Source organism: Grampus griseus (genome assembly GCF_964374135.1).
Source record: "Grampus griseus genome assembly, chromosome: 21".
Classification (NCBI taxonomy): Eukaryota; Metazoa; Chordata; class Mammalia; order Artiodactyla; family Delphinidae; genus Grampus; species Grampus griseus.
The window spans coordinates 30787818-30803589 of NC_139015.1; positions in this window are offsets into that span (position 1 = coordinate 30787818).

The following is a 15772-nucleotide window of genomic DNA, read 5'->3' on the forward strand; positions in this document are numbered from 1 at the left end:
CCTTTATGGCCCTTAGTCAGAATCTGGAGCTGAGGGACTCATGCCGCATGTGTCTTTCTGTTGCCACCTTATCCTCCAAACCCGCTCTGTCTCCCTCTCTATCAGATCTCCTAGGCGACCCTCTACTCGACCTTTCCTGTCTTCCACCCCATGAACCCCCTGCTTCAGCCCGCGACCCCACCTCAACCCACAGCTCCCCAACAGGTACCCCCTTATCAAGGCAAAGGCCCCCCTCCCCTCCCCTCCCCACCCCTCCCCACACAAGATCGAGGACTGCCCAACGCCAGGAAGTAGCAAATGGAAACATGGGCACTATTAGAGTCCATGTTCCCTTCCCCATGTCTGATGTTTCCCAAATGCAAAACAAGTTAGGTTCCTTCAGTCAGGATGGCCACAATATTCTTTAGACTCCAGAGAAAATTGGTTAAGATAAAAATTTTTTTGAAATTGCAAAACTGGTTCTTTTTGCATATAAAATTAGAGAGAGCTAGCTTGTTGAAATATCTTTTTCAGAATTCTGACCCTGAGAGAACAAAAATACGCCTAGGAGAAGGCTTGAAGTTAACTCTTACCATGTCCTTGAGCTACAAACACAGCCCCCTTTGCCTGAGACTTCAGCCTTGGATTAATTAGTAGAACTTCAAGCCAAGGGAAAAAAAAAAAAAAAGGCAAAGAGACATTTTAAATCTCAAGTGGAAACTATGAGATCTCTGACAGCCTGGATATATATTTATGTCTCAGTATGTGTCTTTGTCTTTGGATAATACTGCTGAGGTTAATTTGTAAATGAGCTCTATTTAACTGGCTTAACAGAAAAGTAAGCGCTTACAAATCAAACAGTTCTAAATACAAGGAAAATTAAGCTAAATAAATTTCAGATTCACGTGAACTGGGAAATATTCAATATTAATACCTATGTTAATGTTTACATTTCTTGATCTAATTAATATAGACATGTCTTTCGAGCCATCAGCATTAAGTATAATACTTTTATTGTGCCTAGGTTTAATATAAACTAAAAAAGATCTTTTTATATTTGTCAAATTTGTCCGCAATAAAAATAACTCAATGTGAAGAAACTTTTAAGAAAAGAAAATACAAATGAGATAAGAGCTTTGGGTGAACTTTTTAGGAATAATTATGTTTTAGGAATGTCTACTTAAGAATAATCTCTCCAGATATTCGACAACTTAAAACATTTAGAGTTGTGCTAAATTAAGTGAGAGGATGGAAGTTTATTAAATAACTAGTCCATTTCCAAATAAAATAAGATACTGAAACATTAATTACTGAACATTGGCTTCCTTTTACAGAGAAACAAAAGGTTTGGAACTATTAAAAAAATGTGTTTGGTGCCACACTGAGATATTTTCTATAAGAAAGCACATTCTTCAAAAATTATTTGGATGTATGTTTACCAGTCTACAGAGTGCTGACATAAAGGACAGTTCATGGTTGCTTAAGTAGGAAAGTAGGATGCATGTTTTTAGTAAAAAAGTTATGAGGAATGGAATTGCATTTTATTAAGGAAAAAGGAAGTAGGACTGACCTACATGTGGCTGTTTCTGAATGAGAAAATGAAGTGATGGATACAGAAAGTGATAAAAAAGGTTTGTGGAAAATGGACCCCGAGAAAAGAGTTTTATACATGGTACAAGTTTTCTTAAGACGTTGAACTGCCTTTGCAAAAATACTACCTCTTCAAGATTTATAGAAAGGAATTTCTAAGATTGAATTAAAATTAATTAGGTAAATAAATTTTGTTATTAACAGTAAGCTGGTTCCAGACGGGAATTTGGTTCTGTCTCTCTGGTAAAAGAACAAACTTTTCTTGGAATGCTGCTTTGGATAACAGACTGTGTGAATTACCTTGCATTTAAGTGATTTATATTTGCTTTTAAAATCCTTTTGTTACTTTGGTTGAGTAAATAAGTAGTATTTCACAATGATCTATGAAGATTGTGGCGCATGTAGATAAAGTTCATTCTGCTTTTACAAAAATTAACCCCTCATTGCCAGACTTTTGCCATCCTGATGTCCTTAAAACATGACAACAGTCTACTCCTAAATCAGGGAATTAAAAATGGGTAAACAATAGCTGTAAATCTAAGAGTCGGGGCTATGGGAAATCCAAGACGTCCACTTGGCTTTTTCTGGCTCCCTGACAAAGCTCATTTTTTGTATTTGATGGGATAAGGCTTCCCTGGCTGCAGGGTTAATGCCCTCACAATGAAAAAAAAAATTACATTTCACTGAATATTAAATTCTGGTTTTGTTATTTAAGGTCTGTGTTACCAAGACTCACTTCCCAGATAGTTCTTTTGCTGTTATGTTATGTTGCTAAAAAGTTGAATTCAATTATTAAAGGATACTCTTTTCTAAAGCTAATCTCAGTAATCTATTTTCAGATGAAGATCAGATACCCACGACCTACAATGGGGATTATGCATACTGGAAAAGACATAATTTAAAAGACTGTCTCCAACCTGGATGGATGGGGATCCATTCTGGGCTGGCTAAATGACTCTCTTTGTAACTATGCCCTCAATTTTAATCAGACTAGCCTGGAGTGGGGTCCCTGGTCAAAGGAGGCTGAATATGATATACATGAAGATAATTTCACTTTGCGTTGGGGAAATTCAAGGAAAAATGCTGCGACTAAGAAATATGTTAATGAGGACCACATCCCCATAAACAGCTCGGCCCTGGGAACTAAATATGTGGGAATTGGTGTGACCACCGGACACTTACTTAGTTTAACCTCCGACAAGACTCTCCTCCAAAATACAACATAATTCAACTAATATTCAGAGATTTGTTATGCCAGTTCCCCCGTCACACCCATCATCAGTCAGAGCCCGGATTCTCCCCTTTACGTGTAGATGATTACTTCCTCGAAGCTCGGCCTTCCTAATATAATCCTAGGTCATGGGACCCCAGTCTATTTCCAGAGGAAAACTCCCAAAAGGTCAGGGCCTGGATCTGGGGACCCACACGGGGGTATCCTTGAGGGGCACCGGATTTTCATCTCTATGCGGTAACGGGGTCTATCTGGATCTTCCCACACTTTGCGGGGGCTCCTGCACAATTATTGCTGTGGCCCCAGAGGCTACCATTAAGACTACAAAGGATTTAGCTTCCTCAGGAGGCATTCCCAACCTTAGGTCCTTCCTCGAGGAGGTCTTAAGACCTGTCCAGGAGAGACAAAAATGAACTGCTGATTGGCGGGGACATGCTTACGATAACCCAATTCTTGATCGGCCCCGAAATAATACACAGTGGCTCTGTGTATTAGAGGCTCTTTTGGTTTGCAGGCATACCCCTTAGAGAAGAGCGTTCTCCATCTCACCATCATGGTCCAGGAACCTTGGAAGGCAGCGGTAGCAGCCACCGAGGAACAGCAGTCAGCCCTAGGCTCTCTGGCCGAGGGGGTTTTACAAAATAGGAGGGCCCTTAATGTTGTAACAGCTGAGACGGGGGGTGTCTGTGCCCTACTAAATGAGACATGCTGCTTCTATATTAATACCTCCGCCCACATTGAAGAAGACGTTCAGATTCTAAAGAAAAACATCAAATTAATAGAAGATTTAAAAGAGAGAGCAGGACGGGGCCCCAGCTGGCTTTCCAGCCTCCTCGCCTCTCTGGGGATCCAGATACAGACGTGCCTATCGCCCTTGTTGGGACCATTAATCCTGATAGCCTTTGTTGTGTTGCTTGGCTCCTGCATTATTAACACATTATCTAAGTTCATCTCCCGGCAGGTTCAAAAGATTCAATTCCAGATGGTGCTACAACAAGGATACCAGCCAGTTGGCACAGGGACTACGTTGGAACAAGCTGCCTTACCATTCCATGGGCTCTCATCTCCCTCTGTAAATACACCCTGACAGAGAGCGGACATAGGGACCCAGGGCTCCACGATGCCCCGTCCAGCAGGAAGAAGCTAGGAACCGTCATCGCCCCTTTCCGCAGTGACCTGGGTCCCTATGACCCGAGATGGGGATAGGCAGGTAGTCATGAGCAGGGTGTTAAGGGGCCAAAGATTTGGCCCATAAATAAAAAGCGGGGGGAATGTGGAGCCCTACATCAAGGACACCCTACATCAAGGACACCCTACATCAAGGACACAGGACAAAAATCCCGGAATTAACGGAGCCCCCATAGCAACAGTTGCCATGGGCTCTCCTGACCTAAACCGGACAGCCCCCCGACTCCATATTAGGCAAAATAATCACCATGTAGTAACCTTGAAGCATCCTGACCAATCACCTAATGCCATCCTGCCAGCAGGAATTTTCTTTGTCTTGAGGCTATAAAAGTTGGCTGCTAGCCCACAAAGGGGGTCAGCTCTCCGTGGTCTATCGGGAAGTGGGCCTGCTGCATTCGCCTCTCGTTAGTGTGCCCCTCACTAACTCTGCTCTTTGTACTCAATAAACTCACTTTTTTCTAAAATACTTCATGTCCGGAAATTCTTCTTCCAACCTGCGCTTGGACCACGACAGATACTAAAAGAAATATTCTATTGGTTTGTTTCCTATAGAGTTTGTAGCAAATATGAATTCCATCATGAAGTTCCGCATACAAAAGCAATCAGTGTAGTACACCACATTAACAGAATGAAAGAAAAGAGCCACATGAGCCTGTCAGAGATGCAAAAACAGCATTTGACAAAATGCAGCACACTTTCGTGACACAGTTATACCAACTTATTTCCGAAATATAATTTTCCTGATTAAAAGGATTCATTGTTGATGTCATACTGTTGCAACATAAGAATAATGTAGCTACTGATAAAAAGGAATAGATCCTTGAAAACATGTACCAATCATTAAATCACACCAATGAAGTGTGGTCTATCTGTTACTTACAGTTCCAGTTCAGAGTAGTGTTCTGACTGCTGTACAGATGAGAGGCTAATTGTACACTCAATTGTTGTTTTTTATTTATGAAGGTGGAATTCACATAACATAAAATCATTTCTAAGTGAACAATTCTGTGGCATCTAGGACATTCACAATGTTGTGCAAGCACTACTTCCATGAAGTTCCAAAACCTTTCCATCCCTCCAGAAACAAAACCCCATGTCCATTAAACAATCTCATCCCATTGCATCGTCCCACCAGCACCTGGCAACCACTAATCTGCATTCTGTTTCTATAAAGAAAATTATTCTAGATAAGTAATAAAAATAGAATTAAGAATACCTTTTGTGTCTGGTTTCCTTCACTTAGCATAATGTTTTAGAGGTTCACCCACTTTATAGCATGTATCAGAATTTCATTTATTTTTTATGACTGATTAATGCTCCACTTATACCACATATATATGCCATAATTTGTTGATCCATTTGTCCGTTGAAAGGCATTTGAACTGTTTCTACCTTCTGGCTATTGAGAATAATGCTGCTATGAATATGTGTTTATATGTATATGTTTGAGGACCTGTTTTTAATTCTTTGGGGTATATACCTAGGAGTGGAATTGCTGGGTCATATGGTAATTCCATGTTTACCTTTTTCAGGAACACCCAAACTCTTTTCCACAGTGGCCAAACCATTTTACATCCTCAGTAGCAATGTATGAGGGTTCCAATCTGGCCAACACGTGCTTCTTTTATTCTTTTATTATAGCTGTTCTGGTGGATGTGAATTGGTACCTCATATGGTTCTGAGTAGCATTTCCCTAATGAGTAAGATGCTGAGCATCTTTTCATGTGCATATTTAGGCATTTTGATATCTTCTTTGGAAAATTGTCTATTCAAGTCCTTTACACATTTTTAGTAGAGTTTTTTGTTGTTAATTGCAAGTTTTTTGTATATTCTGTATACTATATAAATACTGTATATGTATATATATTTTTTCTGCCATTCTGTAGATGTGTTTTCATGTTCTTGATGACAAAGGTATTTATATAAAAGCAAAAACCTCACAAGGACAAAACACCAAGATGAAGACAAAAGCAGCAAAATTTGAAAGGTGAAAACTAGATGAATGATTTAGTAAATACAAAAATTTGCATCAGGAGCCTGTAGAAGCAGTCAAACAACTTGGAGAACCATGAAATGTTCAGGGATTTGATAACATTTATTACATTGGAAGTAGAAGTAAACGTGGAACTAAAAATAGAAGATTGTTTGAGAACCTGTTTTAAAAGTAGTTATACCCTCTCCTCCAACCAACACACACACACACACACACACGCCCCTTGTTTTGTCTAAATGAACACTTGGAGAACCATTCTCTGGGAAGGGAAAATGAGGATTCTCAGGACTCAGGGACCCTTGAAGACTAGAGTATCATATCAAAAACACAGAAATTAAGTTTAAAAATGTCTTATTCCCCTACACTACATCCAGATCTACTTTTCAAGTGAGATAGGAAAAGAATGTTCTTTTGTTAACCTTACAGTCCAAGAGAAAAGATGTTAAGACAGAGACTTCTGAGGTTATCCAGTGAAAGTATCCAGAAAAATTACTCCATGGTGAGGTGTCAAATTAGCAAGCTTCAAATATGTGAACAGAGCTTCCAATCAGATTTGTAATGACTCATTTTTGATCACAAGCAGACATTTAGGAATGACAAGACATCTGAGGAAAGCATTGATTATGACAAAAAGAGACCAAGACAAAAAAGAAGCTTAAGTGAAAGAAAGACAATCTGCAGAGCTGAAGGAAGAAAGGAGAGAAAGAAATTATCCATAAGGTCTTCAAAGAAACAGAGAAAGTATTGCATCTGGTGATATGATCAGTCTCCCCTTTTTTTTAATGTTCCGTGAATCCACTCTAGATTTTTGCTTTGTGGTTACCAGGAGGCTTACATAAAACACCTCATAGATAAGACAGTCCATTTTATGCTGATAGCAACATATCTTTGTTCACCCATAAAGGCTCCACCCTTTTACTCCTTTTCTTTTATATTTTGATGTCACAATTTATTTTTTATTTAACAAATTATAGTAGCTATACCTATTTTAAATACTTTTTTCCTTTAACCCTTATACTATAGTTAAGTGGTTGACACACCATTTTAATACAGAGTTACATTTTCTAAGTCTCTTTATTTTTGAGATTTAGAGTCTCAAAAGGTGAAAAATAGATGAATGAGTGTTGTGTACTTTCACATGCTTTTTGTTACTGAGTAGCATTTTTTTTTTTTTTTTTTTGCGGTACGCGGGCTTCTCACTGCTGTGGCCTCTCCTGTTGCAGAGCACAGGCTCCGGACGCGCAGGCTCAGCAGCCATGGATCACGGGCCCTGCCACTCCGCGGCATGTGGGATCTTCCTAGACCGGGGCACGAACCTGCGTCCCCTGCATCGGCAGGCGGACTCCCAACCACTGCACCACCAGGGAAGCCCACTGAGCAGCATCTTTTTATTTAAGCTTGAACTACTTATAGCACTTCTTGCAAGGCCAGCCTAATGGTGATGAACTTTCTCAGCTTTTATTTGTCTGGGAAAGCCTTTATTTCTTCTTCATATCTGAAGGACAAATTTGCTGAATACATTGACTGGCAATTTTTATATTTCAGCCCTTTGAATATGTCATTCCACTCTCTCCTGGTCTGTAGTTTCTGCTGAGAAATCTGCTTACAGCCTGACTGGGGTTTCTTTGTAAGTTGCTTACTTTTTTTCTGCACTTAAGGTTGTTTATCATTGATTTTTGACAGTTTCATACAATAAGTCTTAGAGAAGGGCTTTTTGCATTGATATAATAGGGTGTTTTATTAGCTTCATGGACTTGTATGTCCAATTCCTATTTCAAATTTGGGGAGTTTTCAGCTCTTCTTTCTTTAAATAAACTATTTGCCCCCTTCTCCCTTTTTTTTCCTTCTGGTACACCAGTTATGTTTATATCTGCCTTTCTGACTGGATCCAACAGCTCTCATAGGGTTTCTTCACTTTTTAAAAACTCTAAGTTCTCTACCCTCTTCTAACTGAATTATCTCTATATTTCTATTCTTCCAGTTACTTATTCCGTCTTCCATGTCATCTGCCCTGTTACCTATGCTCTCTATCGCATTCTTCATCTCATTTATTGAATTCTTCAGCTTGAGAATTTCCATTTGGTCCTCTTTCATAATTTTAATTTTTAGTAAATAACTCCTTCTCTTCATTAATTTTATTCCTAAGTTCAATAAGTTGTTTTTCTAAATTTTCTTGCAACTCATTGAATTTCTTCTTGAGAGCTATTTTCAGTTCTTTATCAGTTAGATTACAGTATTCCATTGTCTTTGAGTTCAGTTGCTGGAGAATTATTAATTTGTTTTTGTAATACCATATTTCCTTGATTTTTCATAGCGTGTGATGATATGAGCTTGTACTTTCTCATTTGATGTAGCCTGACACCTTCCTTAATTAAGAATTTACCTTTACTTTGCTTCTCAAGATTCAACAAACTGGCAATTAGAACTCTATTTATTTATTCCAGGAGGTGGCACTACAGCTCAAGTTTGTGGTTTCTCCTACAGGAGCTGTCTCTTTGGGATGCACTGGGGATTGTGCAAAAGGAGCTGTCATCAGAGTGGGAGAAGGTTTGGGCTAGCGCCTCAGGCTCTGGAGATGCTTGAACTCCAATTGGGGCAATTTGTGGGTGTGCCCCCTGCTGAAATCTCAAAGTGGACAGCAGGAAATCTGTTCAGGAATATCAATGCCCATTGATATTCCTGTGTGCCCGCTCCTCTCTCTTCTCCCCCCCACCAGTCACAGAGGCCCCTCATCAGAAATCTGGGTGCTGCTGGAGAGAAACAGGCCCCTGCAGCTGCAACTCACACTACTGGGCAGCACTACTTTCACCGTACTCCTCCTCAGTCAGGAGTGGTCACCTCTGATGCTCCCCCAAACCCACTCCTTGCAGAGGCACTCTGGAGCAGGGACACACTTGGAGGGCTCCTCCACCTCTTCGGCCTCAAAATTCATTTCTAGGGCTTCCCTGGTGGTGCAGTGGTTGAGAGTCCGCCTGCCGATGCAGGGGACACGGGTTCGTGCCCCAGTCCGGGAAGATCCCACATGCCACGGAGCGGCTGGGCCCGTGAGCCCTGGCCGCTGAGCCTGCGCGTCTGGAGCCTGTGCTCCGCAGCGGGAGAGGCCACAGCAGTGAGAGGCCCGCGTACCGCAAAAAAAAAAAAAAAAAAAAATTTCATTTCTATCCCACTCTGATGGTGTGCCAGGTCCCACTGTCCAGGCAACCTGGACCTCCACAAATTCTCTAAATTCTCTGTTGGCTGTGGGTATCTGCCCAGTTTTGCTCTCTATAGGTTTCCTTTTTCCTCTGATCATGGCAAGTGGGGGTGGGGCAGGCTCACCAGCTCCCTTGGTTCTGCAGCCACCACTGAAGTCCTGTCTTCCCACTTTCAGATGCACAGATGAGTTGACACTTCCTTGGCCTCCTGGTGTAATGTACAGAGGTACTTAGGTTTGGTTATGGATGTTTACTTAGCTGTAAATCAAAGGGGAGAGAAAAAATGAGTGACTCACTCTGCCATTATGCTGACATCACTATCAATCAGTTTTTATTCACAAAGCTTAGCTGTAAAAAAGAGCTCAGAGAAAGAAATAGAACATTACCATCACCCCTAGAATCCCACTATAATGCTCACTTCTATTCATTATCCTCAGAAGTAAGCATTATTTCACTTCTATCACTATATATTAGTTTTTCTTATGTTGCTAGGTTTGTAATGTGACGATGATGTATCTATCATTTTGTATCTGGCATCTTTTGCTCAACATTTATTTGTCCATTTATCTATGGACTTTTGGGTAGTTTCCTATGGAAACTAGTGACACTGTAGACATTCTAATTCATGCCTTTTGGTGGATATTTACATGCATTTCTCTTGGGAAAGTACAAAGAAATTAACTTGATGGGTCATAGTGTATGTATCAGTGAGCTGTTACAATAATATCACGAAACAGACACAAAACACAGAAACAATGTTTCATTTCTAGTTCCTGTGACTGTAGATTGCCTGGAATGGGTTTAATTCAGTCTGTAAACTTGTGGATCAGCCAGGAGAGGTTTGTACCTATGTCTTGTGTCTTTAGAGGTTCAACATTGGAGAATTAGCTGCTAATTAGCTGCTTGAAAACTGTTGGTGGGAATGTAAAATGGGGCAGCCACTACTATGGAAAATAGTATGGAGGTGGCTCAAAAAATTAAAAAAATACTATATGATCTAGCAATCCCACTTTCATGCATTTAGCCAAAAGAATGGAAATCAGGGTGTCCCATGAACATGCACACCCATGTTCTTTGCAGCATTATTCACAATAACTAGAGGCAGAAACAAACTAAACGTCCATCAGTGGATGAATAGATACAGAAAATGTAAAATAAGCACCGAATTTCATTCTTTTGCATGTGGATATCCAGTTTTCAAAACACCATTTGTTGAAGAGGTTTTCCTTTCCTCATTCTGTATTTTTGGCATCCTTATCAAGATCAGGTGATATGTGTGGATTTATTTCTAGGCTATTTCTTCCATTCTATTGCTCTACAAGTCTATCTTTATGTCAGGACCATACTGTTTTAATTACTGTAGCTTTGTAATATGTTTTGAAATCAGAAAATGTGAGGCCTCCAGAATTGTTTTTCTTTTTCAAGAACATTCTTGGCTATTCCTTTGTGGTTGCATACAAATGTTAGGGTTGGGTTTTTTTCTGTTTCTGTAAAAACTGCTATTGAAATTTTTGTAGAGATTGCACTGGATCTGTAGATTGCTTGGGTACTATAGACATTTTAGTAATATTAAGTCTTCCAATCATGAAAACAGGACATCTTTCCATTAGTGTCTTTTAAAAATCTCTACAGCAATGTTTGTAGTTTTCAATGTATAAGACTTTCATCTCCCTAGTTAAGTTCATTTCTATGTATTTTATTCTCTTTGCTGTATTAAAAATGAAACTATTTTCTTAATTTCCTTTTTAGATTGTTCTCTATGAATATATAGAAGTTCAGCTGATTTTTGTATTATTCATTTCATATTGTGAAACTTTGGTCAATTCATTTATTATTTCTGACAGATTTGTGTGTGTGTGTGTGTGTGTGTGTGTGTGTGTGTGTGTAATCTGTAGGGTTTTCTATGTATAAGATCATGTCATCTGTGAGCAAAAATAATTTTGCTTCCTTATATCTTATTTGGATGCCTTTTATCTTTTTCTTAACTAGTTGCTCTGGCTTAGACTTCTGGTACTATGCTGAATAGCAGGGGCAAGTATGGGCAACTTTGCCTTGCTCTTGATCTTAGAGGAAGTACTTTCAGTTTTATACCATTGACTGTAATGTCATCAGTGAGCTTTTCATCAATGCCTTTATTTTGTTGAGATAATTTCCTGAAATTCCTAATTTGCTGTGTCTTTTTATAATGAAATATGTGTTGAAGTTTGTCAGATTATTTTTCTGCATCAGTTTAGTTGATCATTCGATTTTTGTTCTTCATTCTCTTAATGTGGTGTATCATGTTAGCTTATTTCATATATTAAACCATCCTTGCATCCCTGGGATAAATCCCACTTGGTCATGGTTTATAATATTTTTAATGTGCTGTTGAATTTGATTTGCTTGTATTTTGTTGAGGATTTCTGCACCTATATTCAATCAAGAATATTGTCCTGTAGTTTTCTTTTCCTGTGAACAACACAGGTTTGAACTGCACGGGTCCACTTATACACAGATTTTTTTTCAGTAAATACATACAATACTAAACTATGTTGGTCGGTTGGTTGGTTGTATCTGCAGATGTAGAACCACAGAAGTGGAAGGCTGACTATGGGACCTGAGCACATTTGTGCTTTGTTCCTATTCTCTTTCCCTGTTTTGTTCTTATTGCATTTTGCTTTTCACCTTTCCTTTTACTATGTAATATGCTGAGATTTCTAAGTACAGTTATGTTGGGTTCTTTGATTAAAAATCTATTTGCTGAATTTGAAAGTGCTCTGTAGAGTGTGGACTATCTGAACTATAAACAAATAAAGATATACTAGCATAAAACTCACAGAATTGTCACAATGTGTAACTAGTTTGTAGAAATCCTCTTCTGGAAACTCATGTTCCTTGTTAAACCCAAGAGTAAAAGAAAAAAAAAAAAGCAGACTTTTTTAATCTCTTCTCTTAAGAAAGGCTGCCCATCATAATGATCTTAAGATCATGATTCTTGAACCAGACTGCTTAGGCTGAAATCCTGTCTTTCCACTTACTAACTGTGAGACTGGACCATTACTTAAATTCTATGTGTCTTACATTTATCATAAGGAAAATAAGGATAACATATATACCTTTTAGGATGTGTGCAAGAATGGAATGGGTTAACATTTGTAAATTGTTTAGTAAAATGCTATTTAAATATTTGAGAATTAAAATGTTGATAATTATTTGGTGTGTGTGGCATTCTTTAAAAGACAAATTAGGGAAATGTAGTTATTAAGGAAAACATATTTACCCTAAATGCCTTGCACTTCTTTTTGGTTAAAGCTTGCAACAACAAAAAAGTGGCTCAGACTCTCACTGGAATATTAATATATTTGTAATTACTGTAGCATTGCAGCGATGTGCCCTTTTTCATTCTTGACATTAGGTATTTGCTCCTTTATTTTTTCTTTATTAGTCTTATTAGGGGCTTAGAATTTTTGTTTTCAAATATAGGTATATACTTTTCTATTCTACTAATGTCTTCACTTATTTACTTCCTCTTACATTATATTCTTCCTTTTACATTCTTTGAGCTTAATGTGGTGTTTATTTTTCCAAAATCATGAGGTGGAAGCATAGCCTTTCTTTTAAATGATCTATGCCTTGTAGACTATATAGTTTCCTCTAAGTATGCCATTAGCTGTGTCCCAGACATTTTATGTCATTTTAAACCATTATTCAAGTCAAAAATAGTTTCTAGTCTCCATTTTGTTAGGGTTTTTTTGACCTGTGAGTTATGTAAAAATATGTTTCTTCATTTTCAAACGTATGGGGATTTTTCAGTTAATTTTTGTTATTTATTTCTATCTTAATTTGTCTTGGTTAAAAAATATTTTCTGTATGATTTAATCTTATGAAATTTTTGAGACTTGTTTATGAACCTGCACATATATGGTCAATTTTTTTAAATGCTCCAGTGTACTTGAATATAATATGTATCTTGAAATTGTCGAGTTTGATATCCTCTGTTTCTTAAATAGATCAAGTTCATTCTGTTTTTTTAATTGCACATATATTCAGTGATTTTTGGCTAGCTTGTTTCATCTCCATCAATTTTGCTTTACACATTTTGAGGTTATGTTTTTGAATGTATAGAAATTTAAAATCGGCATATCTTCCTGGTAACTTGAATGCTTTATGTTATAAAGTACTCCCCTTTTATCACTGTGATGATTAGTTTTATGTCAACTTGCATAGGCTATAGTACCCACTTCTTCAATTAAACACTAATCTAGGTTGCAGTGAAGGTATTTTGTAGGTATGGCTAACATCTATAGTTAGCTTTGAGTAAAGGAGATTAAGCCTAATAACTTGAGTCGGCCTTATCCAATACGTTGAAAGGTCTTAAGAGCAAAAACATAGGAGAAATTCTGCCTGTGAACTGCAACATGAGATTCTGTCAGAGACTTTCCAGTTTTCTGCCTCTCCCTCTGGATTTCAGACTTCCTAGTGCCCACAATCATATCAAATAAACCCATACCCTGATATGTGTCTATCTATCTATAATCTAGTCATATCTATCTGAAATATCTCCTACTTACTGGTTCTGTTTCTCTGGAGAATCCTGAGTTGATACAGTATCTAATGATACTTTTTGCCTTAAAGTCTACACTAAATATTTACACAGCTATGCTACTTATTTTTATTTGTTTTCTGTGACGTATATCTTTATCATTTTACTTTCCAACCTTTCTGCATCCTTATAGTTTGGATTTTTATATTTTAAATAACATATAAAAATGATGTTTTTAAAAGCCCAGTCTGACAATCTTTGTAGTTTTAAATTGGAATGCTTAGTCAAGTTACATATGATGTATTTATTGATATACATGATTTTAAATCTACCATTGAACTATTTTCTTTGTGAGAGCTCTGTTTAGCATCCATTTTTCTCTTTTTATGTCTTCTCTTGTATTGATTAAGATTTACTTCTTAATCAGTTTTTCCATCTATTGGCTTATTGCTTATAATTGTAACAGCATTTACCTACTGATTACCGTAAAGATTAGAACAAACATCTGTAGCTTTTCAAAACGCTTATAAATTAGTTCTCATTTATCATTCCAGAAAATGCAAGAATTTTAATAACATTTATATCTATTCTCATATTCATGCTATTGTTGTGATATATTTAATTCTATCTATCATATATCTATCTAAATAAATAAATAAAATTTTGCTGGTACTTTTGGCTTCCATATGGATAGGCCAACATCATATTTTTTGTTTTCTCCCTTGGGCCTGATTTCAGCAGTTTTAGCCTCATGAACCATTCATTTTTTAAAATATTTTTATCTTTTATTGAATTATAGTTGGTTTACAATGTTGTACTAATTTCTTCTGTACAGCAAAGTGATTCAGTTTTATATATATATATATATACACATTTTTTATATTCTTTTCCATTACGGTTTATCATAGGATATTGAATATAGTTCTCTGTACTACACAGTAGAACCTTGTTGTTTATCCATTCTACATATAATAGCTTACATCTGCTAATCCCAACCCCCCACTCCATCCTTCCCCCAATCCACTCTCCCTTGGCAACCACAAGTCTGTTCTCTACGTCCGTGAGTCTGTTTCTGTTTTGTAGATAGGTTCATTTGTGTCATATTTTAGATTCCACACGTAAGTGATATCATATAGTATTTTTCTTTTTCTTTCTGACTTCACTTAGTATGATAATCTCTAGTTGCATCCATGTTGCTGCAAGTGGCATTATTTTGTTCTTTTTTATTGACGAGTAGTATTCCATTATATATGTACCATATCTTCTTTATCCATTCCTCTGTCAATGGACATTTAGGTTGTTTCCATGTCTTGGCTATTGTGAATAGTGCTTCTATGAACATAGGGGTGCATGTATCTTTTTGAATTAGAGTTTTGGTCTGGATATATGCCCTGAAGTGGGATTACTGAATCATATGGTAATTCTATGTTTAGTCTTCTGAGGAACCTGCATGCTGGTTTCCACAGTAGCTGTACCAACTTACATTCCCACCAACAGTGTAGGAGGATGAGTAATTCATTTTAAAGAAGAGTCGCCATTGTGTTCTCTTGGCTGTGTAATTTTAGTTTCAGTTTTCTCTATCTTTACTGTAAAGAGAACCTATTCTTGGAAAACTACATCTTAAAAAAAAAAGCCATAATGTAATAAGGAAGAATAGTGTGAAAAACATTCTATAATGTAGTCATTCCAATGTAATGTACTATTGAAATGTATTTTAAGTACTGACAAGCTGGATGACAGCACTGCATTGTCTTTTAATATACTGAACACTAACTCCTTTTTTTCCTTTTGACCGTCATAAGGAGCAACATGGCTTCTTCTCTTGCTTCAGCTTCTTGTATGAGATTATAAGATCACATGATGCCTGTAAGTGACCACAGACCTGCAGTAACCCTGAAAATCTTTACCAAATGCAATCTTTTTTTTTTTTTTTTTTCTGCTGTTCGCGGGCCTCTCACCGCTGCGGCCCCCTCCCGGTGCGGAGCACAGGCTCCGGACGCGCAGGCTCAGCGGCCATGGCTCACGGGCCCAGCGGCTCTGCGGCATGTGGGATCTTCCCGGACCGGGGCACGAAC